Raw genomic sequence first — 13,375 nt, 5'->3', positions numbered from 1 at the left:
TGTCTTAAATAAATCATTCCATTTCCATGCCCAACTTCCCTATCTTCATTTAATCCAGTGTGGGAGAGAGTGGAGACAGATAGGGGAGTAAGCTGTTTGCCTTCCTCCTCTGCCTGTGTGTCGCTTTAAGCCTTTGGTAACTTCAGCTCCCAAACTTTATTTTTTGACCCACTTAAATGTAACTGTAAACCCAGAGCAGTACAGTAGAGGGGACAGTTTTCCAGCGGAATTTTCTCGTCTGTAAACAAGGTCGTCGTTGCCATCGACGCATGGATTCCAGCTGCAGGAGCTGAGCTGTTTGACCACCTGTGATTTATTCATGAGATTTATTATAACCTTATGCTCCAGGTGTTTTTTTTTTAACAGTGTGGGAAGGCTGGCAGGTGATTGGACGGAACCATCCCTCGCTCTCAGGAGAAGAGTGAAAATATCCCTCCGTCGTCCTTCTTCTTCCAGTGACAGATGTAACCGATGCCGTAGCAGAATCTGTGCTCTACCTCTTGAAGATGCTACCGTTGTTAACAAGCAGCGGCTTCTCGCTGTCGTCACACCTGAGTCGCGCCCCGAGCTGCCAACGCTGGAAAGAAATCCTGAGGGCTCACGATTTCTATGCAGCTTGAAATACAAAGTTGGATTTCCACAAAGGTCCATTCAATTAATTCTAAGTAAAGGTTAAACAAATATCAAATGTCAAGTTCTGCTGTTTCACGACAAAAAAAGAATATAATATTATTGCTGTTATTCATTCATTCTCAAACCTCTTGTTTTGCTGACTCCAGGTAAAAAACGCCCACCTAGCCTGACGTATTTAGAGTATATATGGAATTCAACGGGGACACCAAATGAGATCTGGAGGTCAGTGGTAGTCCTGCGAACAGGGAGGCTGTTCCTAAGCTACCCTTGGCACATCTCTTGGGTCTGCCTGAAAAGTGCACATACTGCATAACGGATCAGTTGACCCTGTCAGCTGTGCCTCGCAGTGACTGACACTGCACTCTCAGAAAGCTGCAGACTTTTACTAGTGCTGACAAGACAAGGTTTCCCCCTCACTCAAGTTTCCTTACCTCACTTAGCCTGGAGACCTCTCAGTCTTTCATGTTGTGATCAAGTGCAGGAAGTATTTGTGAAGCCTGATGGATAAAACACTTCTCTCCTCCGCGAGCACTGGGCCGGAAAAACCGGAGGCGCCCGCTGCAAACAAAAGGCAAAACGCCAAGCATGAAATAAACAGCCATTTTGATTAGTAGATAATAGAAATTTGATATGCATTTCACCACCCACATGAAAAATCCTATCCGGTGGCAGAGAAGCCACTTTGTGGAGACTGGATTTGAGTCATGCACTCGCGGTACAGATGAAGAACAAAGCGGTCGTGCACGGACACAGCGGGATGGGCTAATTTAACATCATTTACTGTGGTTCGGGGCTGCGTACCTACAAGCCAGAGAACAGTTTCCCTCTGTGCGTCTCCAGGGTCCTTTTTTAATCTTTCTGCAACACACGCCAATGGGTCCCAGCTGTATTCTTTTGAAAAACTGCTGCTCATGGGTAAATTTCTATTAATAAAAATGGCCAAAGATTCTCAGTGAAAAGAGATGAAAAAGCAAAACACGAGAAGCTTTGCACCACAGCATCAGATACGTCTAACGATGGCGAGAATAAAAATCAAATCTGTTTTCCCACCAAAAACCTTAAATGCCATGAAAATTGTCAAAGTGCGTCTGCACCCCGTCGCGTGACAAAAGCCATTATGTCCAGTTCCCCCTCGCCGTCCTCCGAGCGCAGCAGCACCAGGCAGCCTTGAGAGTGAGTGACTCCCCGAGTTTCACACTTACCCGTTAAATCACATCTTCTTGCTTGGAGCTTACTCCACTCATCTCTTGGAAGTCAGCCATTTTCAACATTATATCCTTATCTTTGTTAGCGGAGCCCACCAGGAAAAGCTCAGACTGGCTTTTCCAGGCCACGGAGACCTCAGCAGACGGATGTAAACTTCTCATTCACACAGAGCTCCGACATCTCTCGCTTCCCCAAAGTTTATTGTATCATTTTATTTTATTTCATTTTTGCTGTGTTATACAAGATACTTTTTTCTTTCCAATTTGGGCCTCGTGTCCCTTCAGTGCTTTGTTCCCTCAGCTCTTATGAGTTCAGTAATAAACTGTTCCAATATGGTGTCAGTGTGTGTCCCTGAAGTACATGAGAGGCACAGAGACACTGAATTTGACTGACTAAACGACTACGAGGAGACGTCTCTGTAAAGGGAAGTTGCTGCTTTCGTATCACATTCATATCTCGTATTTGTTTTACTTTGGAGGCGGCAGCATCTGCTTCATCCCCGAAGAACGAAAGATCGTCTGCATATCTGTCATTTGAAATATTGAAATCATTTTCCTGTAGCCATTAATTATGATGTTAACCTTCTAACCTTTGAGATTATATAGCATGCACATGTTATTAGAGTTTTTATGGACTATATTTAAAGGGTAGATGTCTTTTGTCCTCATGTTCTAGTTACTGTTTATTGTGCAGCATGAAATTAAATTTTAAAAGGCGTGTTGTCAGGATTCATAAAACCTTCCTTCATTCTTTATTCACAATATAGTGAATAAAGTAAGAAATGTGGGTCACGTCGTCAGGAGCGATTAACATGCAAATTTCATTTATTATTATTGTTGTTGTTAGTTATGGCGAAAATAACAGTAATGACGTTAATAAGCGTTGTGTGGCACTTTTCATGTTGGTTACAAAGTGCTTCACAAAAGGATAAGAAACAATAGAACAATACAAATTCTAATTTATACAATTAATAATATAAATTCACAGATTAATTTAACATTTTTAAGAGGGAATGAAAAAGTATAGCAAAGACACAGGCTCTGTGTACCAGGACCACTATCATCTGATGGTGCTTTAGTGCTGTGACTGTCTTTTAATCCCTGTTTGATGATCATATGTCTTTATTATTGTTTTCCATTTAAATATGTACTGATATGGACGTGTGTCTGAAATAAAGCTGAATAATAATAAGATACAAACCCATATATCACCTAAAAGACTCCCGCTTTAACAGTTTTCTTTTCAGTTAACAGACTTCACCTCGAGTTTCTATTGTTTTAATTATTCATGAAGAGTTGCCATTGCATTAAATACACACACTCGCCTGCGTTGGAGCCTTCGAACCATCTGTGACCTTTTCAGTCAGTACATTTCCCTGGGATTCAGTCTCACGCAGCGTTTATCTGTGCAAACCAAACCTTGCATTTCATCCAGCGGGATTGTATCTAATCCCACATTTTATGTATTGTCTGCGGAGGAAGACGTATTTTCCAGGAGTGAAACCAATATTTAAATCTAACATTTCCACCGACTGCGCCATCGAGCCGGCGCTGCTGCCAGTGGAGCTACTTCAACATGTGGAAGTATTGGATTTAAACACTTGTTCTACTACAGTGGATTGACCGTTGGATTCACCGTTCCCTGACACTGAAGACACAACCTGCAGAGAGATTCACATGTTCCCCTTTTCCCCTGATGCTCTGTGACTGTATCTGCAGACAAACATCTGTCTCCGGTGCAGGTGTGAACTCTGACCACATTCTTTCTTTGTGAACACAAATGCATCCTGGGTAATATTAAAGAACCACCTACTCAGTTGACGACCTTTGACCCTCTATACATTTATAATCAACCACCAGTTATTTTAATGATTTAAAATGCATGCACACCTCCTTGCCCCTCTGTATACATACATACATGCATAAATACATAAATAAATACATGAACGTCTATCTCTACATTAGTAGGCTCCGGGTTTATTTGCATATAGAGCGGGGAGGCGAGCTCTGATCACAAGTGGTCACTCCAGCCGCGTGTGGCCACACATTCTAATGCCGCGGGTGTGAACCGATCACCTGAGACGCACATTAATGCCACGACACGGAGTAGTGTACGGAGCTGTGTGGTAACCGATAATAAACATAGTGCGTACAATGAGAAAACTGTATGCAAAGCTGCTGAAGCTGCTGTTTGGAGGTTTTCAACCCATCACATCAGAATCGGTTACAGGCATCTGTCAACAAAAACTCCAGATGTCCAATTTCAGTATTTAGCCCGTGTGCATTTCACGTTAGCCACTGCTGAGATCTAGTCTGGTGAATACAAGTTTTCTGCCCCAGTGCCGGCGACAGTCAGTGGCCGGAGGCATTATGTGTTTGGGTGATCTGTCCGCCCGTCGCATTCTTGTGAACATGATATCTCTAAAATGTCTTGAGGGGATTTCTTCAAATTTGGTACAAAATGAATTGATTAGATTCTGGTTGTGAGAAGTGAAGGTTGTCGTGAACACGATGTCTCGAGAGGACCTTGAATGAATTTCTCAAAGGTGGACTGATTGGATGTTGGTGGTCAAAGGTCAAAGTGATATATCAGGGATATTTATCTTCAGAACTGAAATTACACTGGTTGACAGAGGCATGTATTTCTAGATTTTCTTGTTGCCAACAAGTCGCTATATAAATAAACAATAATTAACTAGCAATATATTAATGTTACTAAAATGAGTTTCCTGTGTAGCCAAATCCTGCTTGAACCTTTTCCCTTCTGCCACAAGTTTAAAAACACTCAGAAATAACCTGCACCTTAGAACTGGATGACCCTGTTCTCCATGATGAGGAGTATGGACATGGTTGTTTGTTTTGAGTCGACGCTGCATGTTCCTTCCCGTTGCTCCAAAATACTTAGAAGTGCACCACATGTGTGTTTATCTGCGGCTAAAAATAGTCCGAAAGAAGCAGAAGACGGCAGAAATGCAGTATTTACTCCTATTTGAGCAACATTTGCTAAAAGCTACAGCATCCAGCTGTTAAACGAAATTATTTAAGATTTTAAAAATGTACTTTTCCCTTCACAGTGAAGTGAATCCTAAGTGCAGTGAAGTCATTTAAGTCTTAAGAGAAGGAATAACACATCATTTGGTTTAGTCTTCTTCGTTCTCACTTCTTATAGACCTTCATTAATAAAAAAATAATAGTACATTATGTTGTATGTCTTCATGTTGCCTGTGACAAACAATCCTTATTTTTGTAATAGCCAACATCCATTATTATAAAATGCATATTCAGTAGACCAGTACATGCATCTCCATAAACAAGCACAGATATGATCAAACAAATTGGTTTTCGTGAGAGAGAAAATATAAATAATATACAGTAGAATTAAAGAAATATAAAATGTTAAGGACAAGTCCAACAGAACTGTTAAGTGGCAGAAAACAATGTTAGATTTGCACCGTCGACATGGCAGCTTCCCCCAAAGGTGAAGCCAATAAACCTCACCTTCATAAACTCACCTCCTCCATTTCGTTGTATGGGACATGGACCAAACTACATGTAAAATATTACATTATATGTAATACTTTAAACGTAGTATGCATAATACTACATTTTAGGTAGTTATCCCATTGATGTACTGTGTCCATATACTAATTAGCATTTGTTTAACTCTGTTTGTGCAAAACCTTGCTACTTGAAAATGGAGTTTATAAAATTCTGGACAAAAAAGACACTTACCCATCTGAGACTGTATTTTTTCACTTTTATGTTCCATAATCACTGGAAAATAGTTGCAGATACTCTAGTTTTTAAATCCTCAGAGGTCACGTTGTCTCTCGGGGGTTAACAGCAGTGGAGAGAGTTTTACTTTAGAGCAACACGTGTGTGAATCCACTCGCAGCTTCGCCCTCGATTTAGTCTTCACCTTCAGTCGCACTCTATCCACTCAGGGGGACGTTGTTCACATCCGATCACCAATTGTTTTCATCTCTTTTCAAGGTGCCCATTAAACATACATTAGATACGCCGCGCACTTTTTAATCTTTAATGAACAATCTGCTTCAAATTCCCCCCCACCTCACAATTTTTTTTTTTACTCACCTTTGTGCAAACATGCAGTTTTTTTATCTTTCTTCTCACAGGCAAGCAGCTTCTTAATCATTCTAACAAACTTTTTCTCATCCACGCTCAATGTTCCCATCCTCCCACGTAAATGTCAACATCCACAGCCGGCATCTCTGCTTCGGAGAAAGAGCAACGTAAAGACACAAAACCATAAAAATCCATGTGCCATCTGCATTTGCACGGTGAAGCCTGCGACTTCTACATCGCTGGCTTGAAAAAAACAAAACACAAAAAACGAGAAAAACAAAACACACAAATATTTATGTAAAACATTAAGTACAATTATTGCAACTACAATAATAACATATTCCTTCTTGCTTGTGATCAGTGAAGATCTTCCCCTGCATGTTCTGGTGTATTGCACATTTTCCGTGGAGGTAGAAGTCACAGTTTTCCGCCCTCATTATGATGCACTGCACTCCGCTCTCAGATTTGGCAGAAGCAGCGGGGGAACCAGGCACTTATGACGGAGGTGGTGATGGATGGTATTATATTGTCCGTGTAGACCTACATCACAATATCATAGACCTCAGCAATAACAATAGGCTTCTATCCCTTCTGGAGCTCGATCCCTAAATATCCCTAAAGAGAGCTGGACCTCTAAATGGGAGAAATGTACAATTGATCCACTGCAGGATCTGCCTGCTCGAGGAAGTAAACTACTGGAGGAAGTCGACCCTCTTCGAGCAAGTTCCATTTTAAATTCTGCGGCTGAACCACGACGCCATTCAACCTTCTTTTACTTCTATCTACACGTGTCCTTTTTCTTTTTAAAGTACATGTAATCAACACAGTGTCATATGAAAACTTCAGATCAAGACAAATTATTGAATGAAATAATTAAAATTATAGAATTATTTGATTGCTTACAATCAATTAAAAACACAGAAATGATCGCATGTAAACACAGTCATCAATCTTGGAGCCCGTTGGCTGTTGTCTGATGATGGATCAGTCTCTGGGGGCAATGGTCAATATTTTAGGGATTCTGGTATAAATGTGGATGTTCAGAGATGACCGTCTTCTGATCCCTACACAGTTTACAGTCTGAGTAGCAATGTGAGACATGAGAATGGAGTTAGAACAACTAGCAAGTTCACGTTAAGACTTTAACGCCCAGACGACAATCTAAGTCTGCATAGGGATGCAGATGAATTAAAAAGCCGATAGTCGATGCGTCTCGTTCAATGTGTTCCACCTCATTTGCTCTCCACACGGACTGTTTACCTCCGGGCGGCCAACGCCTGCTCCAACGTGATTGATCAAACTAGAAACAGAAACCAGAGGGTTTTAAAGGCCTCTTGTCCAGTGCCTTTCAGATTCTATATACTCACATGTAGAATCTGTTTTAAGAGATTACACAGGCATAAATAAGGGGATATACATAGATTATGTATAAAAGATCTTGCTACTATCATAGCAAAGACAACACTGCACAAATATCATATAGTCGAACAAATGAAAGCAAAAGTGTGATGCATGTTTTTGTGATGACAATCAACATGTTAAAGAAAACAGAGGAGGAGGAAGATCTAATCGTTGGCAGCAAATTATCGCACAATTTCGGGCCAGCAACAGAAAATGCTCAGTCACCTGTGGTTTCTGATGTTCGTGCGTGGAATGTCGAGCAGCAGTCTGGAGGTGGAATAAGGGATGAGCCGTTCAGAGCCGAGAACCGGTGCCAGTTCATGCAGAGCTTTAAAAACAAATATAGGAATCTTAAAATCAATTCTGTTCTCCACTGGTAACCAGTGAAGAGAGGCCAGTGCAGGGGAGATGTGGTCTCTCCTCTTAGTTCCAGTGAGGAGTCTGGCATTTTGAACCAGCCGCGGGCAAGATGGGTCTGATTGACTGATTCTTACACAGGGAGAGCTGCACCAGTCGAGCTGAGAGGAAATACAAGTGTGAACCTCAGTCTCCAGATCTTTAACGGACAGGGACGGCTTTGAATTTTGCAAGTGATCCAAGACAGGAGAAGCCAGTGCTGACAGCCGAGTTGATTTTTGGTTCATGAAATTTTAAACCAGAATCAAAGATAACACGGGGATTTCTGGAGTGAGACTTTTACATCTGAGCGACAAAGGCCCGAGGGGATCGATTGTGGTTGAGGAGCTGTAAGGACCTCGGGACCTTAACTGATTATGATCTGACTGAAGGATTCTCACCACATTACCTGATTCTCTGGATATAAAGACTTAAAAGAGACTATTCAATGATGGAGTTGAAGCTGTAGCACTTTTATTCTTAATGTTAGACTGTGAAACTGTTATGAATCAAAAATATCAATAGAAATATGAAATCTACTGCTACACAAGATGCTAGAATTGTCCCCACTTGCCTACTTGAACGTTTTACTGGCCCGGCAGCAAAAAACAAAAATAACTTTATTTTTCCATTAACTGTCAAATATTATTCATTATTTTCTCTTATTTTCAGTTTTGTGCATGAAACAACCAAAAACCTTGCTTAGAAAAACCTTAAAAAACCCACAACACTAAAAGTTGGACCATCTACTCCAGTACAAGTTGACGTTAGCTAGCCTCGGGGTTATCTCGGGACACTGCGTCACTGAGCAGCTGAAACAGAGAAGCCTCTGCTGGAAACCCACGTTCAGCAGTTTTGAAGCAGCCTGTCTGCTGCGTTGACCTCACAGTTGTAGATGTGTTTTTCTCAAAACCATCCATTTCCTGTACAATGAAGGGCTTTACAAAACAAAAGCACAAAAGCTGTGCCATGAACTCACCGGTACGTCCCGTTGTGGCCAACCCTCTACTTGGAGGTAGTTGAAAGCAGAGCCCTGAACTCCTTCAGAGGAACTGCAGATGTACGGACGCCACATGGGTCAGAATGAAAACCCAGGCCTTCGCAGAACACATCAGCTAAGTGGACTTCAAGATCAAGTTCTTTCTTGACTGTGCTGTACAAACTCAAAAAGACAGGAGCCTCCGCATTGGAGTACAGAGGAAACCCACACATACAGACGAATGCCTACTCTTTGACTCTCGCCACCCACTGCAACATAAGCTCGGAGTTTTCAGAACCCTGCAACACTGAGCTGACGGTGTGCCAGCAAGTGCCCAGGCCCAAGAGAAGGAGCACAAAGACAAGAGGGATGCACTTGAAGATTGTGTAAACCCCCGGACTGGAGCTTCTGGGGAAAACAGCCACAAGATCCAGGAAGAGCATCGGTACTGCAGGTGGTGGAGAAAACAAGAATAAACACAACAGCATTGACATACATGTGTGTGTCTGCAGTATCTGGAAAAACTCAGGAGGGTCCTCAACATGCATTGGAGCTGTGTTTTTCAAGAGAGACAAAACGGGTCCATCTAAAAGACCTCACATCCAAACACAAGAAAAGCAATCTAGTTTGCATTGATGCACAGACTCAGACATGCACTGATCTCTGGATGTTTTCCTGAGGTTTTCAGGAGGGGCTGTTCGTGAAGACGGAAATGCACAGTTGCTCCTGAGTGACACCATGTGAGAATACTGCAGAGAAAGTATTCAGAAATGTGAATAAGTGAGTAAGTGGGTGTTTTAATGATATTTCTAACATGTTTCAGATGCAAAACTTACAAGGAAACACAAATAACACGAATATCTCGGGATTAAAAATAAGTAAATGTAGAAGATGCTCAGAAAGATGTCAACTTGAAAAGACAAAAGATTTGGAGATCATGTGGTGAAGCGGGCCAACGCTGGTTTTGAGGTGCTGTAAACAAAAACAGGTTTGAAAACGGCCAGTGAACTGACACATGGCTAATAGCTAAACTCCTGGGGCCAAGACTCAGTAATTTACCTCCACATGAAGGACGGGTAGGAGCAGGGTAGATACTTTGGATAACAGGGACCAGTGGTTTGACAGAGGAGTGACGAGTCTATCTAGTCGTATAGAAACCATCCCTCAACAGAAGCAGAGGTCAACAATGTGACTTCTCCCCGACCTACTCTGCTGACCCTTCATCCCTTCACAGGGGATTTAACAATCATTCACACTTGGCCTCATGTGCCACTAATAAAACAAACGACATCGATGGCCTACATTACGATGCCACAGAAGATGAATAGCTGTGACGTCACCACCAGTCGGCCACAACTGAAGAAGCCTTCTGGATGAGAAGTGAAACGTCTTCAAGTAAAGTCCTGCTGCCCTCCGTTTAATTCCTGTTGAAGAACCATGACCTGGATCAGTGTGATTCTTAACAGACATTCACACTCGACCTTCCTGCCTTACAAGGCAGCAGCCTGGGCTTTAATATTCCTTAAGCTTTGGAAGGGATAAAGAATTGTCTCTTTATACTGAAATTCTTCACTGAGGAGGGTTTTATCTTTTGCTGTATCTTACCTTCTGAAAGCCAGCATAACAGAAAATTAAAGATCAGCTCATGTGGTGTCTGAAGTGCTTTAAGTGTACGTGTTACTCAGACGCCTGGTGTTTTGTGACTTGAGTGGTACAGCATGTGATAAAACAGGACTGTCCTCACTGTACACAACCATCACCTCGTGTTCTTGTCTTTTAATTGCTGTTGTGCCAGAGTGTGCATGTGTTCTACCGAAAATCCACCTTGCAATTATCACATGCTGAACATTGTTGCAACCGTCTTCAGGTTGAAATCACGTTCTCTCTCCAGATACACATTATTAGTTGTTTAAGTTCCAAGTGAAAATAATGGGACTTTCAGGCTGAATCCAAACCACTACGTCTTCATTAGAAAATGCATCAACGCTTGGCATCCACACTACTTTGGAGTTTTAGAGACACAACACAGAGAAGAAGATTAGAAAAAGGTTTCTGGCTTTGTTTTAGTCTGAAAACTCCGGCGTAGCGTTTTAGCAGAAACAGAGATGTTTGGAAACAATTACGTACACGCTCGCAACCGCTTGCTGATTGGATCTTTTGGGTCATGATGTAACCTTTTGTTGATTCTTCAAGGCTCCTATCACGTGACCCCCCTTTTGCCAGAAGGAGACAACTGGCATAAGCCTCGGCAACCAATGTAGAACGCAACATGGACGCAACATCAATTACAGGCGTTGTTGACCCTGTTGTCTTTGCTAAGCTGAGCATTTGCTTAGAGGACAAGCTGTTATTTGAGCCGTGTCACAGATGTTGCACCTGTTACGGATCAGGTGGCGTATTCATTAGCAAGTCGAGTGTTTGTTCACTGGATCAAACTGGCTGATTTCTAATCAGTTCTATGGAGACATCATTCACATCCTGCTCTTCCAAGACTTTAATGCACTCGTGAGACGAAAGGGAGAAATGAATAATCCCAATTCTGTCGGGAAACTAACTGGTTGCATACGGTTAAAAAAAAAGACAAAGAATACTGTAATTACTTTTTGATGGATATTAAACTAAACAAGGCACTAAAATATGATGTAAATGCATGATTAACGCTCTCATTGTCAGCAAATGTAAATATAAAAGGGAAAAACACGATAGTTATTGTCTGCAGTTTATCGTCTCATTGCTTGGCAGTAAAAACAGCACGTCAGGTTGTTTTAGTTGCGTTTATATTTGTGCCCCCTGAAGTGAAAACCACGCGATGACAAACACTCAGCAACTGGTGAAAGATAATTATCTCATCCAGCAATGATTTCCGACCCCATGATTTCCACCATCTTTTTTTGGTTCAAATGAGGAAAACTAGATAAAGTCTGCTTTGTGTCTGTGCTGATACAGATGTGCATTTGATCTTCGACTAGAAACAACCTTTCTAACCACAGAGGAATTATATATATAGATTAAATTCTGTCTTTAAAGTTCTATATGTTGCCCACACTGGCTTCTCACAGGCGCTGGTGCACATCCTAGAGACAAAATGAAAATGTTCACAAAGAGCAGCAGCAGCCGAGTGGAACTTAAAAACCAACGTAGCATTGTCAGAAAGTGATTCAGCATTTTTTCCCCCTCATTCTTTAAAAAATGTTGCTCTACATTTCCTCCATTCTGCTCATTTTAGATCGTCAAGTAATTAATAAGTCATTATAGAACCCGACCGACCAATAATTGGCCCATATGAGCCTTTCACAGGCCTAATACTGTTTGGCGATATTAAACTTTTATACAACAGAATAAATGAACAATGCAGAACAGATGTGCATTTATGTATAAATTCGTATTTATTAAAAATGATGTTGAATTTGGTGAACTGTAGAATATCCAGCCTCACTCGTACTCTTTGTCATTTGGGTTTGATAACGACATCTTATGAATCTACATGTAACGGTAAATGACATGTTTTACTCCCAAATATCAGTATCGGCATTGCCCCCCCCCCCTCAAAATCCACATCTGTTCAGCTTCATTAACACTCATCATCTTTTCAGTATCAATAGAAATCACAATCACAGTATTATCCTGTCTCTTGTTTGTGTAAACTGCTTCAATCTGAAACGACCTGATCTTGTCTCGTTATAAATCCTGGATTCTGTCCTGATGGGTGTCGTTCCATCTGCCATCACAGGAACAAGGACCACATGGAGCCGGTCTCTCAGGTTTATTTTATGGTTCCACATCGCCCCCAAAATAATTAACCGGCGAACGACCAAACATCCATCATGGCTGCGGCTCCATATATCAAACAGGTAACGAGCAACAAACACACACAGACACACACACACACACACAGTGCAAAGGTCCCTTTAATTACAATTGTGTGTGTGTGTGTGTGTGTGTCGTGTGTGTGCATTGTGAGATGAACCAGGCACTTGCCACTACTTCCTCCCCCACACACACACACACACACACACACACACACACTTACTTCTCATGACTCGACAAGAAGAGCAGGAAATGAAGGGCGAGTCTCTGAGTTCTCCTCTGCTCTCACACAGGACGTCGTCTCTGCAGGCCACTTACCTGCTTACCGTCCCTCTGTGCCGCATCATGATCGCGTCGTGCCATTAAAGTCTCCGTCTTTCATTACACCTGCGCTAATTTGATATGGCTGCCCACTGCACATATTTCCCCCCCCCCAGTGATCATCTGCTTAAGTAATAGAATATTACAGACATTAGTAGCTCAATTAACGTGTGTGTGTGTGTGTGTGTGTGTACGTGTGTGCGTGCCACATAGGGCGTCATTTTAATTAAAGAATAAAAGAAATGGCGTTTTATTGTACGATACATAACATTAGAACAGTTCAACAACACGTTAGCTCACCTGGTAGCGTGAGGGACCTGCATGAGGCTTGAATCCTCCTGCAGCGACTGCGTGTGTCTTCCCCATTTCACGCTTGAACTGCCCAGAATATGTCTTTACATTTTCTTTTTGAAAAATGCCTACACTAGTAGTATTGCATTAATTTTGCTGAATTGCCACCAGTGACTGTGAATAAAGATGGACGATGCATCTCCACTTATTCTCCCAGTACAAAGGTTAAGGCTAGGTGACGTCCTCTGGAGGAGGC

The 13,375-nt window shown here is 41.9% G+C and overlaps 1 long non-coding RNA gene across 1 annotated transcript; it reads left to right on the top strand.

Moving 5' to 3' along the window:
* Positions 1 to 462: 462 nt before the first annotated feature.
* Positions 463 to 3,044, top strand: LOC118111205. Its single transcript, XR_004697060.2, has 2 exons — positions 463 to 645; positions 780 to 3,044. It is a non-coding gene; the product is annotated as an uncharacterized LOC118111205 (long non-coding RNA).
* Positions 3,045 to 13,375: the final 10,331 nt, after the last annotated feature.

Source organism: Hippoglossus stenolepis, chromosome 1 (genome assembly GCF_022539355.2).
Source record: "Hippoglossus stenolepis isolate QCI-W04-F060 chromosome 1, HSTE1.2, whole genome shotgun sequence".
Classification (NCBI taxonomy): domain Eukaryota; kingdom Metazoa; phylum Chordata; class Actinopteri; order Pleuronectiformes; family Pleuronectidae; genus Hippoglossus; species Hippoglossus stenolepis.
The sequence above is the reverse complement of the archived record's forward strand: the minus strand, read 5'-3'. Positions and strand labels throughout refer to the sequence as shown.